Here is a 21,129-nt window from a genome sequence, read left to right as displayed (position 1 = left end):
ATATGCCCCATAAAAATATGAGACAGTGCCTGTGATGAACAGCCCATAACCAATGCCCCAGTAAGGATGCAACAAGCGAGGGCTGTATAAAACTGGCTTTATTTTATGGAAAAGGACTACAAAAACTGGATGTTAAAGTATATAAAATTTTGTACAGTACAAAATCTGAAAAATAAAATAAGCTAAGTCTCTCCTGCCTCCCTCTAGCGGTTGATTCACAGAAACCATGGTGGTCAGTCTACACTTGATTATTTAATTTGGGCAAAGAGCCAGGATTGGAAGTTAAAGGTTCAGCTTTCTACTGGCAGATGGTACTACAGAGGATGTTGTCCATCTGATGCTCTCCATATGTGGGCTGAGGGAACAGCATGCTGTCACTCCTAGTCCTAATGAATTAGGAAGATTTGATGGAAAGCATCATAGAGACCTTATGAAATAAGGGGCCAGAATTTCCAACAAAACAAAAACCAAACCATTTTAAGAGTGAATATGGGAGAAAAACAAAACAAAAAAAACATAAATGGAGGAAACAACCCACAAAAGCATTCACAGGGAAGAGGGAGGACTGTGCCATTACTTGGAACTCATGAATAGGTGTTTGTAAGCTTGGGCTCCCTGAAGATCATCTGTACTAGTAATTTCACCTTTGCCAGGGAACACTCTTCTGCACTAGAACTCAGTTGTCTCTGCCACTCATGTGGTTTTGGTCTGGGCCAAATAACATTCTCCTAACAGGACAGGGATCATTCCCAAGAGACCATTTACACTCAGGCACCCTCTCTCGATGAGTGCATGATTTTAAGAAGAAGGATGAAACCTGTTCAGCGCCAGCTGGATGTCTGTACCAGGGACGCATCACATACATCCTTAATTTATTAGTGTAGGTGTGGTCTGAGGGGCTTAATTAACCCAAAAGATCCAGGTAGTACTGACTTCAGCATCAAACCAGCTCCCTGCAGGAACATTTTCCCACAGGAAAGCAGTGTATATTAGATTCCGGGTGTCTATTAGATTCTGGGCAGCATGCTCCCCCTCTTCCTCCCCAAATATTCCCACCATTTTTTTCATCTCTAAGAACCTGATTTGCCAAGACAGAGCAAATGGGTCCTAGAGGGCAAACTGCACAATTCAGAGAGCAGCTGGGGAAACTTTCAAAGAAGAGATTTAAACTAGCTCTGTGACTAGTTGAAAGTTATGCTTTTCCCCACCTAATTTTATTTTTAAGGAACTCTTCAAAAATTTAGACTCCTAGAACTGCAGAATAATTTAGGTTTGAAGGGACCTCTGAACTGTTCAAATAACTTCTAATAGAAATATGAAAGTCCTTGCATTTCGAAAGAAGAACTTGAAATCTAAAATAACCATAAAGCACCTCTTCCCCTTAACTATGGATAAGGTGAGGAAACTGAGATCTGCAAGACAGTCTGCAAGAAGTATCAGGCTTGTAGCTCAGCATCCCAAATGAAACACCTCTATCTCAGGCCAGGTGCTAAAATCTGCTGTCCAATCAACAGAGAAGATGGCCAGTCCTGTAGCAGTGCTTTTGTCCACTGATGATAGATGGAGACCAGTCATTGAGCCACTCAGGCACTAGCAGTGTATCTGCAAAAGCTAGGACCAGCACTTAGAAACAGATTCAAGGACCTAATCATAATTTTGCTTGCTCTATTTGAAGTAGTTGAAGTCTTGTGTAACAGTGTGGGTCCTGGCTCTGAAAATGCTTTTGATCAGGTGCAGCAATTTAGGAAGGATATAGCCCACCAACTTTAGTGAAAAGCACTATTTTTGGCTGCAGGACCAGAGAGGCACTCATAATTCACAGACTGTTTGATGCAGCCACCTTTTTTTTCTTTTTCTTTTTGTGTTATAAATGCTATCTGTAAATTATTTGTATGTAAGCAAAAATAATGCAACAACAGTAAAAAAGAGCAGCTGTACAAAATAAACAAGGTAACTTGCAGGAAAGGTGCAAAAGTAGGTAGAGCCTGCAAATCTGATGTAGCTGCTAGGGATTATTATATAGAAGTTTGTCTGAGTGGCTTTATATAAAAGCTGCTAAAATACTACGGTTTACTGAAGTTCTCCTTCCTTTCCTTATACCTGGCTCAACATATAAAGTTCACAGAATCACAGAATATGCTGTGCTGGAAGGGACCCAGAAGGATCATTGAGTCCAACTCCCTGTTTTGCACAGGACCATCCCTAAGAGTTACATCGTGTGCCATAAAATTGTAATATAACTCTTTTTTTCCATTGTTCATGGGGTCTCTAAGATTGTTATGCTGGAAATGATGAAAAAAACCCTCAATTTGTCTTCTCTAAGGCAAATTTAGGAGAAAGACAGCAAAAAGCTATTTCTGAGGGAGTATTACACATTCTGAAAATCAAGCTGATGAATATCAAGCTTGCAAAAGCAAACAAACCTCAACTGGGTTTATTTAAGCTTCCAAGCAGACAGACACATGCAGGTGCATCCGCCTTTGGAGGAACAACAAACCAGAGATTACTACTATTTGCATATGGCAGAGCCTTGAGGTTCAGTCAAGGATCAGATGCCCACTGTGGGAACTGCTGTCTGGACATGCAGCAGGAGGTGGCCCATTCCTCCCAACATTTGTGATTTATTGGCCCAAACTTGCAGCAGATGCTGAGGCAGTGAATGGTGAACATGATGCTTGCTCAGCACTGCTCATTCCTGGGCATGGGTTATGCTCCACAGCAAGGTCAAGTCAGGGAATGAGGTAAAGTGAGATGGTTGTATATAAGACAGAGATGGAGTATATTAAAATGAGGAATCTTTATGCCCTTCTAAGTGTTGTCCTTGGAATGGAAAGGAACACTTATTTTGAGCTCTGGAGGGCTGAATGGCCAAGAGGTACTTAGTGAAATCCTGTATGGGGATAAGGGATCAGTGGAGGCTTGCTGAGCTCCTGTCACCTCAGACCCTCTGTGCTAAACTGAACCCTAAGGCACCTTTAGGACCACACCCACTACTTCCTCTCCTTGCATGGTGTTTCACACCTAGTCCATTTTTCCCTCTTTCTCAGCTTCCTTTTTTTGTCTCTTGTCTAACTAATTCCAAGCATGACCAGCTTTGGAATTAATTTAGCTGCATGATATCATCACCACGACAGGCTCAGCCAGCTTGAGCTGCTGAAGCCCAGTGTGAAGGAGAAGGGGTGGGAGGAGAGGAGTGTGTGCTGACCAGATGTCCTCCTGGAATGGAGAGGGACACCAGGGCCAGGGGCTTTGGATACTCCTGTGTCCTGAGTCTCTCTCTTGCATACATGTGCAGCAGGTAAATAAAGAAAAACAGGAGTGTTTCTCCCTGTTCTTCTTACTTTCTTTTGTTTTGTTCATCCAAAGAACAAAACAAAAGAAAGTAAGATAATCTTCCAATCTGCAGCTAAGCCTCCTCGACTTCACACTGTTGTCTTTCTCTGTGAGGATATCTGGCATCACCTTGAAGGTTGGCTAAGAAAAGAGGTTTGCTTTTCTGCTTCTTCTTAACAGTCCTTCAGCTAAAGCAAAAGGAGCACTCAGACTTTTCAATAAGGGGCCATGTAAATGCCTCAGTGAAATTAAAGTACTCCAGATTATCACAATGAAAAATATTATCTTTCAGGTTGTCCTTCCTTATGCTTTACTTGCTGATCTGAGTTGAAGATTAGAGAAGGTTGAATGTCCTTTTCAAACTCCATCTGTGCTAAATCTGTATAGCTTCATATTTAAGCTCTTCACAGCATTTTTGCTATTAAAAGTGCTACAAAGAATCAAGTCAAATTAAGGACAACATATCTCAGCAACTCTGTGTGACTCGCAGCGAGAGACAGGGCTCTCACATGCTCCTCCAAAACATTTCAGAAATGACACTCATTAATACAGTCAGCACTAAACTATGTTGGGCATTATCTGAGGCTGATGTAGTGTGTGAGTGTAGGTGCAGTCACAGACAAGACAGAAAATAGAGGGTGTAAATTCCTTAAATTCCTGATCACTGCAGGGGCCTTCTCACCAATAAGAATTTTCAGTGCTGCTAGATTCCTGTCTCCCTCTTTTCCTTTCCAGTTGGGTGTGGCATTCTTCATTTCCTATATTTAACCACTTCTGCCCAACAGCTGCTGCCTTTTCGCCAGGAGCTGGTCAGCTGCATGGATTCTAAGAAAAGTGTTTAGTGACCAACAGGTGCTGGATGTGGACTTGCATCATTCAGTGCCAAATGGCTGCGGGCTGCTACCCAGTTCTCTAGGTCAGGCACTTGCAAAGCCACTTTGATTTACAACTCTCTGGTTTGGGTGGGCAAGTCAACAAAACTGAACAAGTTCCCAAACAGAAAACTCTTAAGGATCAAAGCTGCTGGTGATGATCTGGAGTTTTCTCCTGTCTTCCTTTGGCACAGTACAGCTGTGCATTTCCATCTTTCATTACCGGTGGCAGATTTCAGAGAGGAAGGATACTGTGGCCCCTTGTATGCGCTGGAATGTAAGGCACGTGATCCTTGGACTCTCCTAAGAGATGTTTTGCACAAGGTTACCCGTGACTGAAGAAGATGGGGCACAAAAACCCAGGAGGTCCCTTCTAGCCTTGCATTTCTACAACCCACTGCCATCCTAACAGATGAGTAAGAATATTAACTCATCAGCTTTGCAGCTTTCTCCAAAAGAAAACTATACCTGGGTTTGTATCCTTCTCTCCTATTCTTCCTGGTTTGACTGGATCCTTATTTATATACTCATATATTTTAACATATATACAGTCTTTTAATGAAAACTCTGTCCTTCAGCCTATTTCTGGCATCTGCATGATGCTTCCCACAGTGCTACCAGCTGCTTCCCCAGCTGCTTCAAACCATACATACTTGGGGCCACCAGAGCTATGGTCCTCCCAGCTATTCCCAGATCCACTACAGGAAGGCAGTGGCTTTGAGTGTCTGCTGGTTTCTGAGATGCTACCTAAAGATGAAAAGAAACCCTGTTTGTATATAAGGGTCATTTTTATGACGATAAGTGAATGAGCACATGTTGCTCAGAAGGAACTGAGGCCAGATAGAGGCAGTTTCACCAGGGATTCCTGGAAGGCAAATTGGGGAAAAGGAATTCCGAGTAAGATGAACTATTTTTTCATTATAAAGCAAGTTAACAATAAAGCACAGCCATAGGAAGGCATATGTTTGAACAATTTGGAGCAGGCAAGATTCTCAGTGCAAATCAGTGAAGGTTCATTGCTTTCATTACATCACTGATGGTTTACACCAACTGAAGAGCTGCCCACTGTGCATACTTTCTCTGGACCAGGGTAGAAAAACCATTAGGTTACATGCTCTTTTAATTGCTAATGAAACTGCAATCAAAACTACTTCCAAAGGGATTTCAAAATTATCTGGTTCCTTTTTCAACACAGAAAAGGAGAAAGGAGCTGGACTCTTCTACCACCACCACCACCACCAAGGAAAGTTTTAATAGCACTAGGAGGTAGGTTGCAACAGATACTACACTGCCAAACACAGCAATGATTTAACAGGAGAAATGTTAAAAATCTATAATTCTTTTAAGTAGAAGTCTACCATCATTTAATAAGGAGGTTATGTTATTGTGCCTACTGACTGCAGCTCCTTCTGCATTGCTATAGATAGCTACTGTACTTAAAGTGGACATTAATGCAAATTTACAGTGAAACGCTGGCTGAATTATATATCACATCCCCATGAGACTATAATGAACTCCCCATAATTAATATTATTAATCATGGGCCTAGCACAGAGGGCACATATCATGCATTTCATGTCAAAGGTTCTTATTAATAAACATTCCCATTTTCCCAGATGGTGAGAGCTAGCAGCCTGCCAGAACTCCTTCTATCATTCAAACCTCTCCCAGCTTTATAACCCATAATAGAGCTCAGCTCTGTACAGGAATCTCTTCCCTCAGACTTGGGGTGGTCATCACTTTGTGGGAGTCACCAGGCAACCTGCATGATGCTTCAAAGCTCTGTTTTCACTGAAACAATTCCACAATAAATCTGCATGGGGTCAATGGGGCTCGAGAAGTGACCTCTACAACCCCACACGGCGAGACATGAAAGCTGAGGATCTGCTCAAATGCTGCAGAAAAAGGAAGTTCAAAACAGAGGTTTCACTTTGATTTTAACTCTCACTGATATGCAGGGGTCTGTGCAGTAAGTCAGAAGCCCAAAGCTATCATGTCATCACAGCCATACTCATTTCTGAGATGCAGTTTTGCTGCAACACATAACTTTTAAACTGCTCCTATCAAAATCTTTCAATGCCAAGAACTGAAAAAGCTCCAGATTCTTTTTTCCTAGATGCCTGTAGTTTCCATCAGAGGTGAGCAATATTTTTCATGTAAAGCTTTTTGTACTTTATCTTTCTTCTGGCTTCCTCTTTACTTTTCAACGGTGATGTGATGTCAAATAATAAAAATGTCACTAAATTCCATGTTCTCTTATGAAAAATCAGAGTAACTTCTGCTAAAGATAGCTCTGCACTCTGAATCATTGACAAGATAATAGTTTCATTAATGTGTACTTTGGGACCCTATAGTTATGTATCTATCTGCATGCATCCCTGAAGTTACTGTGGCCTATGTCAATGCCTCCTTGAGGAGCTTGGCATCTATGGAATCCAGAATAGCTCTGTGCATCAAGGTTTACTTATACAAATTCTATTTCACAATTCTATTTTTTTTACTAGATATTTTTTTACCCTGAAGTTATTATTCCAGTGTGCTCATACTATCATTCTCAATTCTTCTTTATTCCTATGACAGTGTGCTTCCCCCCTTCCCCCAACTTGACCTTTATTTTCTCCAATTCTCTTCGAGTGAAAACCACCAGTGGGGTCATCACGGATGTGTCTGGTCATGGTGGCTGTATCCAACTCAAAGTGGACTTAGATAACACAACAGCCAAGGGCTGATCTGAGTAGTGCACCCACCTAACCACAGTGTTGAACAAGGTCTGACTAAAGGAAAATTTGGGAGAAGTTAACATGTGTGGCTGGTATGCAAATATGACTATGAGACAATTATCATGCTCCATAAATAGTGGAAAGCCCTGGGCCTGCTGAGCTCCCCTGCTTGGCAGCAGGCTGCACACCAGGATCTCCCCTTGGGTAGGGACACGTCTCAAGGTTTCTCCTCAAAATGGAAAGATTTCTTGTCACAAGAGGTTCCTGGTAAGTGATTAATAGCATGCTAAACTTTGAAATCTTAGCTACATGATAAAAAGGATTGGTGGCACACAGATAATTCTTTAAAACATAAACTGCTGGGACTAAGTCTGGATCCAGCAGCACCTAAATTCCTCTCTGAAAAGTTTAGAATGTAAGCGAGTCCTTTCTGGTCCTCATGACTGAAGGACAGGGTCTCCCTGACAATTTTGTCTGACCCTGTCCTCTCTAAAGTAAATAATCAAGTGTATCTTGTCACCAGATTTTGTTTACCACTGCTGTGTTTACTGTCAAACTTTCTAAAATCACTGTTTTATATCAACAAACATATTGGTGCTCACTCTTATGAGTGAAGCTTGTCACTCATCTACAAGAAGTCACTCTAAGTATCTTTGTAACAGTACAATTGCATCAATGCTGAGGAGCTGTGCTCTTCTCACTACACAAATGCAATTAATCGAAAATTTCTAGAAGACAGATTCTAACAGCCCTTCTCAGTACTTGAATACCAGAGATGGAAGAAGTATCTTTTGTTCAGTGCAGTCAAGGAAAGATCAGCCTGGCTCTTAACTAAGCTGCAATAAACAAACCAACAGTTTCACTTCTGAGCCTGTTTTGTGTCTGCTATCCATATTTAAGATGCTACTTTTTCACAAGCTGAGAAAGGAAGGCTGGCCTTGCTTCTCAATCCCAGTTTTAAGTGAATAGGAGCCTGCTGCTGAGAAACAGGAGAGCTCTGATCTCACACTAGCTCTATCTGAGGAATCTGTGACGGTTGTTAACTGCTGGGACTCCTGCATCAGTGCTGAAAATGATCTGGCAGGATAAAAAAGCAGTCAGGACTAAGGAAGTACAGTCAGCCAGGCCCAGACTTCATCTCAGGCATGCATTTGCTCACGGTGTTAAAAATGGCAGCAACCCAACACGTGGCAAGCTGAACTGCCTCCATAAGGGGCATTGCTGACAGCTGCTGTCACCCTCCTCAAGCACAAACCTTCTGGCCAGCACCTGCCTGCCTCTTCCTGCTGACCAATGCAGTTTGCTTGAGAGTTTTTGAGAGTATTTGCAGAGTTTCAAGAGTTCAAACTGACCATTTGCTCTACTCTCTGAAATCCTTCCAAGAAGCCAAGTGGGAGAATAACCTAAAATCTGCCAAAATATACTGAGAGTTATCTAATCTGTCCTGCATCTCCCAAAATGCCTCTCTGAAATAAAAACCTGTTTATAGGAAAAAAAAAAAAAAAAAAAAAAAAAAAAGAAATCCAATGTTGGCAAAGGGAAGTGTGAAAAAAGGGAGGGAGAGAGGAAAGTGGATGAAGACAAGCTGTCTTTTAGAAAGTACAACTGTTATTCCCTTTTTCTGTCTTCCATTATCCTGTCCTGTGGGCATGTGGGCTAATTACCATGACTTGTTCATACCTGCTGCTGTATTACATGGGATTTAGTACACAGAAGTCTTTGCTGGGAATTCTGCCTGTGTGGGAAGCAGTTGGATAAAAAAAGAGCAAACAAAAGTCAGAACTTTCAAAATCTAACTTTTCCTACTTTACTAGCATCTAGTGCCAGCTGCACAAGTCAATGAAAATTAACCTTCCCTCTACCCCTTGGATATCCAGTAAACTCAGATTTGATCCGGATGTTCTGATTTCCACGCAGCTAAAATGCAATCAAATGCTTGATTTTGGGGGAGAGATTTGCTTAAATTGTATTAATTCACAAGGATAAACACAATTAGTAGAGCTCATTAGCTTGCAAAATGTAATTTATTTTCTTGAATATACCCATTTCCTTGGATGAAGAGCTCCATTAGGTTTATTATATTTGCAAAGCTTATATAAAAATCCAAACCATGGCAACAAAGAGAAAATTGTTACTACACAGTCACAGCAGTCACTTTTCCATGTTAAATAAGTTTGGCATTTATTTATATTTAAATGAGAATATCTACCACTATCAAGACCAGGATATGGGGCAAGTTCTTATACAGAATATAATTAAAACTAATTCAAGCAACAAATGTGGCCTGAAATTAAAATAGCCCCCAACTTCTTTAACTGAAAAATGATTCAGTGTTCTCCCTCAAAACCCCTGTTTGCAATTGCTTAATTATCATAAGCAGCAATAGTAAAGGGACACTGGCCATTTACAGGCTCATCAGATGGGTCTGCATTTAGGCACGTCTGGTCGGCTTAGTGCTGTGCTTTAATTTTGCTGTGAAATAAAGGCTAGAGAGTGGAGAAAATGAATACATGGCAAAGTACCTGTCATTACTTGTATCATATTACTGAGGTATTCTACGTGCACAAAACGAAGGCGGCTGGTCCAATTTTCACACTGTTATCATTTTTGATATTATACTGTCTAAAAGCAGTGACACACAAAAGAAATGCTTTTATCATTCTCAGTGCAAGGATGATACTAATTACATCATCTGTCATCATTATACAGCTAAACAAAACTTTTCTTTCATAGGAAACTGCCATTTAGCAAATTAACGGGTAATGACCCATAATATACAGAAGATTGAAATTTGGGAATTACACTCACATTAGTTTGTTTTCTGCTTTCCCCTCAATTTTAGTCCCTGATATATCATGAAAAGAAAGAGAGATGGAGAATTTCTTCAACTATTTAATTTGCCAATAGCCCTACCGTCCTTTTGGAAACTGATGCAGGATCATCTCTGTCCATATCAGTGAATAGTTTCGTTCTACTTAATGATACAGACAGTCTGCCAAGCCAGTAAAAGCCAGATGTTAGTACAGTGATGCACAGAAACCTGCTGCTGGGGCCAGATTTTCAAAATCAGACATGAAACAATAAGCCTACATTTCCTGCCAGATAATGGATGGATGCCTGGAAATCAGGTACTGGGATGTGAATTGCCTCCTGAAGCCTGACCAGGTCACGTAAGATGATGGCATGGAGGAGGTACCTGAGGTGTCCCAGCAAGGAGCCCCACAATAAGGCCAGGTAGGGTGAACATCCCTCCAAGAGCCCTCCTGCTGCCCGGACTCTGCTTTGAGCCTGGTCTAACACTGCAGTGAGCTGTGTTTGGGCTACTGAAACAGACATCTGTAGGGATTACAAGAGGTACAAACCATGGTGGATGAGTCCTTCGTGCAAACTCCCACGCTTCTGGGAAAGAAAAAGAATAAAGACCTTTTATTTTTGATTGTGTCTGATCATGCTGTGTTCCTTCACATAGAAGCAAACATAGGGTAGCAGGTGGATAACAAGACAGATTTTAGAAGTCAGTACTTACTACCAAGACAATGCAGCAAATCCATCTAAATCCAGAGAAGTACATTTTAGACAGATCTTTGCTCAGTCTGAACTTCTGTGGCCCAGATCAGTTATTTTCTTTCGTCATGTACCAGCTACAAGGTGGGGAAAATAAAAAGGGAAATTCCACAGAGAATTAAAAATAAAAATAATGGCAAAGACTAGTGAATTTTTTATGAACCAGCCATGTCAATGGAAGCTTCAGTCATCAGTAGGTGCTTCAGATACAGTAAGAGCAATTAAGCACCTGGCCTTTCATTCCCATCGTCCACATCAGGGTGTTTAGGACTTTTCTCTTGCCCATAAAATGATTTCCTGACTTAAGTGAAATTCTGAACTGAATGTATCTGTAAAGTAAGAGGAGTTCTCAGTTCCAATTTATCATTGTTAAAGTGGATTAAAGGATTTTTTGTTAGTAACACTTAGAGCTCACTTGTTCATGCACTTGGAGACTTCTACCAGCAGACCTTCCCCAGCAGACAGCCAGGCCAAATCAAAAGCTGAAAATGAGCGTGTGATGAGCACATTACACAGGCTGATGAGGACCCTGATTAGCTGGGAATTAGTGTGGAAGCCTTTGAGGAAAGACTGAGCACTGGTGGAAACCCGAACACGGCTCTTGTCCTTTTCTGAGTCACTGCTGAAAGAAAAGCTTAAGCCTCCTGCGGGACACCACACTGCTGCAATGATGGCTCCTCAATGAGGTTTATAAGCCTCTCTCTCAGCATTAACCCTCTTAGCAGGCCTTAGTATTTTAAACAGTGTAAGACAGCACTGGAAATTGTGTGAGATAATAGTGCAAGCAGAAGTTCAACAAGTTCTGAATCAAAACTGTTGACAATATATGCCCAAATTGGTTTTACTGGTGCTAATGAAATGATGCTCGGTAAATGACTGCATGTATCACATACAGAAGTAGCTCTCCACAAGTAGAAGAGAAAAGCCATATTGATCAAAAAGAGGGGCTTGATGTGCTTGTTTACTCCACTCAATAGGCAAATACTGTATTAATTTTAAGTAATTTGAACCAACATTATCAAATGCTCTCTTAATACAAAGACAGTAAAATAATTTAATAATAATTGTACTTTGTTATATGCCAGCTCCTCTGACAGAGGAGCTATGTTCATGTTGAGCTGGCAATCTGCTGAGACTCTTGACCCTATCCATGAAATTTGTCTTCTAAATATGTTATCACATAATTTCTAGACAGTTATATAGATCTTCAGTACATAAACAGCCCTTCTCTACTTTCTTTACAACACAAAAAGAGGACTCCAGTCTCAGGAGATACCAAAACTTACTGAAATACTGAATCTTCCACCTCAACATCCACAAATTTGGACAAAAATACATGATAAAATAATTTCCTGGCTTTAGTAAAATTCTTGGTTGAGTTTATCTTTAAAACCAAGAGGTGTTCTCAGCACCACTTTATCTCCCCAAAAGTGAGTGAATTAAGGCAGCTCTGACTGATAACATTGAGACTCACTGCACAAGGTTTACCCATATGGCAGTTTTGAGAGAAAGAAAAAAATAAAAGAATAAAGTAATGATGGCTTATCCAAAGACACGAGACTCTAGCAAAGAGTTGTCAAATTAATTTAATTTCTCAAGGAAGAAATTATTATTGGTGCGGCCTTTTCACAGATAGGCTCTTCTTGAAATGTGAATTTCTGCTCTTGAGAAGATTTGACTGTCGTTATACAGCTGATCCTTGAACAAGACATCAAATTTGCTTGTACTGTTCCAGCAAGTAACACGCAATGAAGAGTTTGTTATTCTGGAGCTGAAGGAATATGAGCCAATGTTCTTGATACATTTCTACAAATGAAAGAGAGACTCTTGTATTTCTATGGAGTGTGATGGTTCTTTACATACAGATGATTAAATATCTGCATCTGTCTAAACCTGAAATCACTTGAGTGATTCCTGCTGCATGTACCTGCTATCCATCTAGAAAAAATTCTTCTAAAATGCTCCTAAAGAGTGCTTCTCTACTTGGATGTTCAACAGGGGTTCCAAATCAGAGCTCTAACCATCCTACAAAAGAACAAACAAAATGCTCAAAGAAAAGGGTTGTCCTTAAAATGGCACAGTATGGCCATGATAAGAGAATATCATGAAGATAGAAGAAAAACATCTTAACACAGCAAATTCAGCCTCTAGAGAATCCACATTTTAACAAAGTTCACACAGCATGCTGGAAAAGGCAAAGAGCAGAATCTTTTATTTCCTAGGTTACAGGCAATGGGAATCTACTACCACTGCTCCTTCTTCTGTATTCCACAGGATGGTAGTGTTTTGTGCAAAATGATCCTTGGTTTAAAGGAACCACAGCTTGGGGATGCAAGGAATATTTCCCTCTTCCTTCACAAAGAAAAGGTCACACTGAGGAGTTTTATACTGGATTTGGATACTCTATAAATCAGTCAAACTGAACAGGAGTGTCAGCCCACATCTGCTCTTAAGACTTCTTTTATTTTACCTGAATTTGTCTTTATTTTGTACCATCTTCCTCATCCTCACCAAAATACTTCCATGTGCAGGTTGATGAGCAAAACACATTTTTTCTCCCTCTGAAACATCAGAGGAATCATGAATAAAAACCATAATGTTCTCTTTAATCCTACATTCTTTTTATTTATTTTGAGTAATGCCAATGGGCAAAACTGTGCAAAATACAATGCACAAAGTCTTGAGGCAAACCCTCCATTCTGTTCTAAGTATTGCATAGTCATATGGTGCCAACTTGAGTAAGCATCTTGGCACTTTCTCTAGGATAATGCTTCTGACTTTAACAGTCCTGGTCAAGTATTTCTCTTGAACTTACAGTTTTTTTTGCAGCCCAGAGATTTTTCCAGTACAGCAGTACATACATAAAACAGTTAATACTGTAATTTTCTGAATTTAATAGGACAAAACTTCAGGCTGCTTTTATTTGCATATCTAGAGGGTGGAAGTTTTGTTTATGAGTAATCATTTCCGCAAGCTTATCTACCCTCTTCCTCCTGATGATTTCATCCCCAATGATATTTTTCAGAAGATTCGAGGTGTTAGGTAATCCCATATTATTATTATTATTACAGTTGTTATCATTGACCATGACTTAAAGCCTGCCTTGCTATGGGAGAGTGGAGCTTATCATTAGCAATCTCAAGGCACAGTAGTGTAAGAAAAGTCACTATTTGGAAATGTTTGCATTTCACAAATTTGTTCAGATTTTTTTAAATTTAACATGGGACAGAATAATTCTCATTCTAAATGCAGTGAGACAGAAATTATTCTTTTTCATTCAGAATTTAGACACTGATCCATGGAGGTCTGCTGATTTGAAAAAAAAAAAAAAAAGCATTTCCACTTTCTTGTAAGGAAACCAAAACTCATTTGCAATTTAATAAATCTGCTTCTCTGGAGATCTCCAGAGGTCACAGAATAGCCCATTTTGGGAACATTTATGTACATACATAAATGCACACTCTGGCACTGGATGGACCTAGCTTTTTGAGTTTGGACTGAGTGTGAAGTTCCCATTCTCTGCTGACACTGTAGCAGCTACAACTTGACGGTCCACGTTTTAAGTCATGATATCAAAAGAAGTGGAATTATGCTGCTGTGAAGAAGAAGAAATCTTAGTGGGAAATTTTGGGAAAATCCAAACTTGTGGAGCAAAAAAAATGCTCAGTAAAGGTAGCTTTAAAGTGGATCCAGGCACAGGAGGACGGAGTGAAAAGGAACTGGTATGTTTCCTGTTTCACCCAAATGGATGGATGCAAACAAAGTTGCACCTACATATCTGTCAAGAGCTGAACAAGACAGATGACCGAGGGAAGACAAGGTCAGAGAAACGAGATATTAAACATGAGTTCTGAAAGGAGAATGGCAACTCTGCAAGTATGCTGGACAATTAATAACTTTTAGAACATCCAAATGCAGTTCCAGCTAACTGCAATGGATTGCTGGAACAGTATTTGGAAGGATGGATACATGGAGGAATACATGGATGGATACATGGATGGATAGGCAGCCTGCCTGAAAATTTGGTCTGTATTTATAAAAAGTTGCCACTTACGTATTCTGTGCCAAAAGAGATCCTAGATTTTGGTTATCATCCAGCCCCTGAGAAATTTTGCACCTTGTGAATACAGTGTTGTGTGGACGGGAGAGAAAATAGTAATTCAACAGAACTCTGCCGCCTCTCAGGCTTATGTTGAATGCATTTGATGGCCACTGTCATGGACAAAACTATATTTGGTACAAAACCACATTCTAAGTAAACTTAAAACTAGAGAGTGGGAAGGAATTCAAGACAACTTCAAATGTATCACTGTCTAATTAACTAGGTGGATCTGCAAATGATGACGTAATATAATGCAACAGTAAAATGAAAGTTCTTCAGCTCTGTATTTTCAACACATAAACTACAGTTGCACATCTGACATTTATTTAAAAAACAGATGTACAGAAAATAGCAGCAGGAACCAGATGAATTGTAAAAGCAGGTTCAGTTTTGACTCACTTCGTCAATGCCCCAATTTATTTTTTTTTTAATGATAACCCACGTAAAATATTGGTGGTGCTGAGGAGATCCTCCTCCAGTTGAAATATGACATCTCAAGTCACTGACATACTGAGAGATGTCAATCAAAAGATAATTCAATCACCTTTTTTATGCTGTATGTTTAGCAAGGCAATGTTCTAGGACGATTACAAGTCCTCTTTGACTCCAGTGCAGTTAATCTCTGTCTTTCATGACCTGACCGACAGTGACATTAAAAGGAAAGGAATTACGAAAAATACCCTGCTTGGACCACAGAAAGGGGAAATGTATTTCATTTTCATTCAAGTGATGGCTCAGATACTCTCATCAACTTCTCAGTCCTGTTAAGATTATTTTAATCAAAGAAGATGGTAACTAATAGTGATAAAAATTTGATTTTAGAGGACCTGTTTACTTTAAGTCTATTACTGTGCATGAGCAAGCTATAACATGAGCCAGCAGCGTGCTCTTGCAGCTAAGAAGGCCAGTGGTATTTGGGCTGGCTGCATTAGGCCAAATATTGCTATGAGATCATAGGAGGTGGCCCTGCTTCTCTATTCAGCACTGCTGAGGACTCACTTCAAGTGACAAGTCCAGTTCTGGGCTCCTCAATACAAGAGAGACATACTTGGAGAATTCAGCAAAGAACCGTGAAGATGAAGAAGGAAGAACCTCTCCTAGGAGTATAGGTTGAGACAGCTCGGGCTGTTCAGTGTGGAAAAGAGAAGGAGGCTCAGTGGAATCCCATCAATGTATATAAATTGAAATTACATGAATGTATATAAATTGCACCTGAAGGGAGGGTGCAAAAAGGCTGGAGCCAGGCTTCTTTCATGATCCTCACCTGTCAGAACCAGAGGCACTGGGCACAGACTGAAACACAGAAAGCTCCTTCTGAACATGGGGAAACATGTTTCTTGAGTGGGGGTCACTGACACTTGCTGACACTTGTGCAGTCTCCATCCTTGCAGATATTCAGAAGTCATCTGGGTGCTGTCCTGGGCAAACAGCTCTAAATAGCCATGCTTGGCAAGGGGGCTGGACCAAAAAACCTCCAGAGGCCCCTTCCAACTCAACCATTCTGTGATTCTGTGAACTCTTATGCATCATTACCAAGTTCAGCTTACAAATGACCATCTCATCTGTGCCTTGGTACCATTCAGGCCATTCCAGGAAACCACCACTGTTCTAAGGAAAACACAGTAAAAGACATGTACAGTGCTAAGACTCGCATGCTAACCTAACTCTGCTACAAACAATTGGAGAGAATGCAGTTATTGCTACTGTAGATTTCCTTCCCTACAACTATGTGGATACATACCCATACATATGTATATACATGTTCACAGACACACCATACAATTTTACATGTCATTTTGTATCTATAATTTTAATAATCTGTTTATCTCTCTACCTTAGGAGATTTTCCTAAGGTTACACAGGCCATGTATTCCAGTGGGGGGCAGAGAATAGAAAAGAAGCTTTCTAGAGTCTTCATCACACAATATCCTCTAACTAATGTTACTAAAATAACATGAAGAATGTTATTTTAGTTACATGAAGAATGTAACTAAACATGAAGAATGTAAAATAACATGAAGAATTTAAACACTCTTCATCCCCCAGCATTCATGTCTGAAAGTAGGTGCACTCACAGAAAGGCAGGTCAAGCTGAAATCCCTTTGAAAATTCAGCCTTTTCTGAAGAAAAAGTTGATAGTTATTGACAAAATGTTGTACTCTGCCTTGTTACTATTCATGATTAAGGAAAGTAAATATTGTCTGAGGCCTAATGAGAATTCCAATGCAATAAAGTCAAGTGTGAAAGGTGCAATCAATAAGTGATGATGCAACAGTATTCCTTTGTAGTTTTGTTATTGTTTAGTTCATGCTATTTGCTGATGCTTGAAAACGAAGTGCTAAGAAATTAGTGTTACAAGGATTAACATTCAGATTTTATTTCTGATATTGTTATGTTTCTACAGTCATTACACTCTGAACACTAATTAGCATCTGCTTTCTTTTCCCACTAGTTAAGGACTGCAAACCAAAGAATTATAGAACACAAATACTATGGAAACGAACATCAGTATTTTCTATTAACATCCACAAATTAAACCCCATGATGTCCATAGTTAATTTTACACTGCAGAAATAAGTACAGCAATAAAGTACTATATTTTCCTCATTTTTTGTGTTCGAAACTATGCTTCAAAGTATATAAAATTTATGAAGGGAGTGTATTTCCAAATGCGTAATAGATCTCAGAGTCCAAGCTGGAATGTTTATGTCCTACATGACATCATAGGTGTCCACCAAGGGCTCAGTTTTGGATTAACAAGTCTTGAATATCAGGAAGCATATTGCTCCAGGAGACAGACAAGGACTACATCTCAGTTACTCAGTTTCTGCAAGGAAACCAATCTCTTCCAGTCTTCGTCAGACTGATTAATTCTGCTATGTATGGCTCAGTTAGATTGGCAGGCACATAGACATTGGTCTCTGCCACTGTGCCATAGCACAGGACACTGGTACCTTGTGTCAGAAATTGAAGAGATGATTTTCTCTCTTCCCTGCAGGCACATTGCACAAGTGACAATTTGTGCTGGCCACATCATGTAGCCTGAAGATCCTGAAAATCAGTTTGAATATTCTTTGCAACTCTGTGTTTTCTGAACAAGCCATGTAAAAATTTTGATACAAGAACTTCAGTGGATTTTCACAGAATACATTTACAATCAACATCTTTATGTTTCTGAATATTCTGCTCTATCAATTGCTCTGGCACTTCAGCTTATAGAGCAAGATTTAGGACATGGATGGAAAACAAGGGCGGCTTCTGTCCTAAAATAGTTGGTTACATATCTGTGTTAAGGTGTCATGGGTTTAGAAATTAGCTACGAGTATTTGGCATTAATCCTATTCAAAGGGAAACTACAGGTCAAAGCAGATGCCTCCCAAAACTCCTGTTCATTGTGTATGGTAAAAGACCCATGCATTTCACAAGGCAGCTCTACATTGCTAAAAGCAGTTAATTCCTTTGAAACTATTTCTGTCTAATGTAACAACTTTACAAATTCACTAAATAAATAGATAATGTAGCTAAAGTTAACTTCTATTTAAAGAACATAACATTCTGACCAAGAAGATCCTCTAATCCATGCACAATTTTTCTTACAAAGAGTTTCAATGGAATTAGGTAAAAATTAGCTGTCACACTGGAGAATGATATATCTGTTTTATATCATGGTTCTTGTTATCAAAATGCATTTTTTGCAGAGCCATGGAAATAACTCTTTCAGTCATGTGAGATCTCTTGACCTATTGCAAATAAGACAGCAGTGCCTTTAACTTTTGGCAACTTATTTGTTTATGTGTATTTAGAAACAGCTGAGGAAGAAACCTAGCTCTGCATGAACACAGTATAAAATGGCCCATACACATACACAGCCAAAGGAAAGGTAATTATGGGAAATAAAACATAATGTTTCAAATCAGCTCCCTAAGAAAATCTAAAAATATGAGAAACCTATCACATTAACCAGAAAGAACTGTTCTTTTACTTAAGGGATAGTTGGGCAATTATTCAAACCTGGACAAGACTGGATTGTCAAGTGAAATAATAATTCAGAGCTCCACAGGATAATGAGATAGATCTCAAGGCCATTAGCAGTGGCCCTTATTATAATACTGGCCAAGGCTCCCCAGGAAAGAGAAAGAATACTTAAATGAAACTTGTAGGGAACTAGTTTGAACTTGTATATTTGAACAGCTTAATACTGTCTCCTAGTTTCCATTCATTATTGGAGAGAAAGGTATCAACCATGTAAGACTGTGAAATCAGTCAGGCTTTCGAGACTGAAATCCCTGAGGGCAGAAACTAAAACATAAAATAATTGGATAATCAAGCCACATTGAAACTCACGGAGTTTGTATTAAGAATCTTACTCTAGTGAGATTTTAAGGTCTGGTTCAGCACCCAGTTGTCTCCTCTTTCCTGATTGTTTCTCTCTCATTCAAAACAAGCAAACCCAACATGTATTTCTCTGACTTCAGGTGTGTCATGAAGAATTACAGCTTTAGATGTAAGGGCTTTTTAGGTTGGAAACAGAAGGGATTACTTTATCTCTATAAAATAGGTCCTGCTTATGAGACATTTGTATATACATGTTTCATTCTGTTCTGTTTGCTTTTAACCACTACGGGAATAATGCAATAGCTGGTGGTCACAGAGAAGCTCCCTAATCCCTGGAAAAACAGTTGTCTAGCCTGCAGTTTGTGAGGTACAGTATGGCTAATGTGTCAGCAATTGCCATGGATTAGAAATACTGCTTGTTTTAGTATTCTTCTTATGATCCTTCTCCTAGGTACAGGAATTTCCAAATACAGGAGCAGATCTAGGTCTGGCATGCCTGGCATCCTCCAGTGAGGAACTCTGCTGTGCAGCTTAATGAACATCTCCTAGGCTGACTGGTCTCTGGGGTGCTCGGACTATTAGGCTAGACCGGGGTTTACAGCAGGTTAAGCAAGAAGGCTGACTAAGAATTTGTAAATCAAATATTAAAGACTGATTAAATATTTTACGATCTTTTTACTTAGGCTTTGATTTGAAGTTTACTTCATCTGCTAGCCAGAGATCTGCTGAAGGTTAATTGATGGAGGAAGAGTAAATAACAGCTCATGCTGCTGGCCCCAAGTATGCGAGGCATTTAGGAGTATTCCTAACCTCAAGTGTGCAGTCACTGACATGCTCATTTGTCTCACTAGGTTAGTGTCACTAGGGCTCAGATATGTGATCAAATTACTGCCGAGAAAGTGTTTAAGCTTATGTGTTTTCCCTTGTATTGTATATTTGCACATGTCACCAGTGACACCAAGTAATCCTTTAAATTGCGTTAATTTCATCATGCATCTGAGTACCCAGTGCAGAAAATTGGGATAGGTGGCTATGGAAAGTGGAGATGATGTCTCTTAGAAGACAAATAGCTCCTATGGAGGAGAGAGACATCCAGCAGAACTCAGTCTACCAGGATAGAGTATAAATCTCTCCCCTTTCTCCTTCTACAAAATCAGTGGTTTGTAACTTATAAATGTGACTTGACAAATTGCTTTTGTGGACTTTGGGCTTTTTTCTTCTTTTTTAAAGGGAAAGAATTAACAATACTCTTATAATTGTTGGTTATTTTTTGGCTATCCAACTGGGCCAGTGTCATTTAAGGCCCATCTAGAGAGAGCTCAAAGAAAAATTCAGAAGCTCATTATCCAGCAAGAGCCCTCACCATAGAGGTTTGGGGTTGGAAACTTAAAAGCAATCCGAATATCTAGTTTTAAAAAAGTTCTGCTGAGATTGTATCTGAGCTCCTTTTCAAGGGAACTTTGGTAAGGGTTTACACATACCAAAGTACAATTTATGTAAAGAGCAGGAAGAGTTATTGGACTAATCATTTTTAATAGAGATTCCTTGTCTTTAATTCAGAGCTACACAACAGAACTTAATAGCTTGTGGCAAATAAATAATTTACACATGGATTGTATCTGAATAGAAATGCATACATAATATATCACAGACTTAATGAAGGTGCTGTTTTTTTTACAAAATCAATTTAATTGATTTTGCTGATAGGTCTGCATTAATATTTTTGGAAGCTCCATTTTGCTTTACCTGTACATGTGGCCCAGTTGTGATTCATAAGGGAGGAAGGGAAAACTCTCCAAATGCAATTAGTACCTTTGAACACAGAGCGCTGGTAGTTTTGAAGTGTCTGGGGTAAGACTCTAGGAAATAACACTCCACTGTGACCTGGTAGATGGGCTCATTTACAAAGTGCTCCTCAGAAAATGTCACCTCTCAGAATGCTCATGCCTATTCAGTTATGTGTTTTGCAGCATTTGAGCCCAATGAAGCTGGTAATGAAGAGTTTTCCCCTTAACGCTGAACATGTTGGGCTGTTCAGCTGCAGTCAGCTTTGACTTGTGTTTGGCCTGAGCTCCTACCAGAGTGGGGAGAAGACAAGGGCTGAAGAAGGAGGTCACTGTTGTGGCAGATGCACAACTGCAGCCAGGAGAACAGTGGGTGGATGGAAACATGGAGCTTATTTCACAGGGAGAGGCATGGGATG

The 21,129-nt window shown here is 39.8% G+C and overlaps 1 protein-coding gene across 1 annotated transcript in view; it reads right to left on the bottom strand.

Annotated features, from left to right (window-relative positions):
* Window positions 1–21,129, bottom strand: part of KLHL29 (kelch like family member 29) — a 387,740-nt gene that overhangs the window by 114,844 nt on the left and 251,767 nt on the right. The window lies entirely within an intron of this gene.

The sequence above is a fragment of the Serinus canaria genome, chromosome 3 (genome assembly GCF_022539315.1).
Source record: "Serinus canaria isolate serCan28SL12 chromosome 3, serCan2020, whole genome shotgun sequence".
NCBI classification, from domain to species: domain Eukaryota; kingdom Metazoa; phylum Chordata; class Aves; order Passeriformes; family Fringillidae; genus Serinus; species Serinus canaria.
Note: the sequence above shows the minus strand (reverse complement) of the source record. Positions and strands in the feature narration are given on the sequence as shown.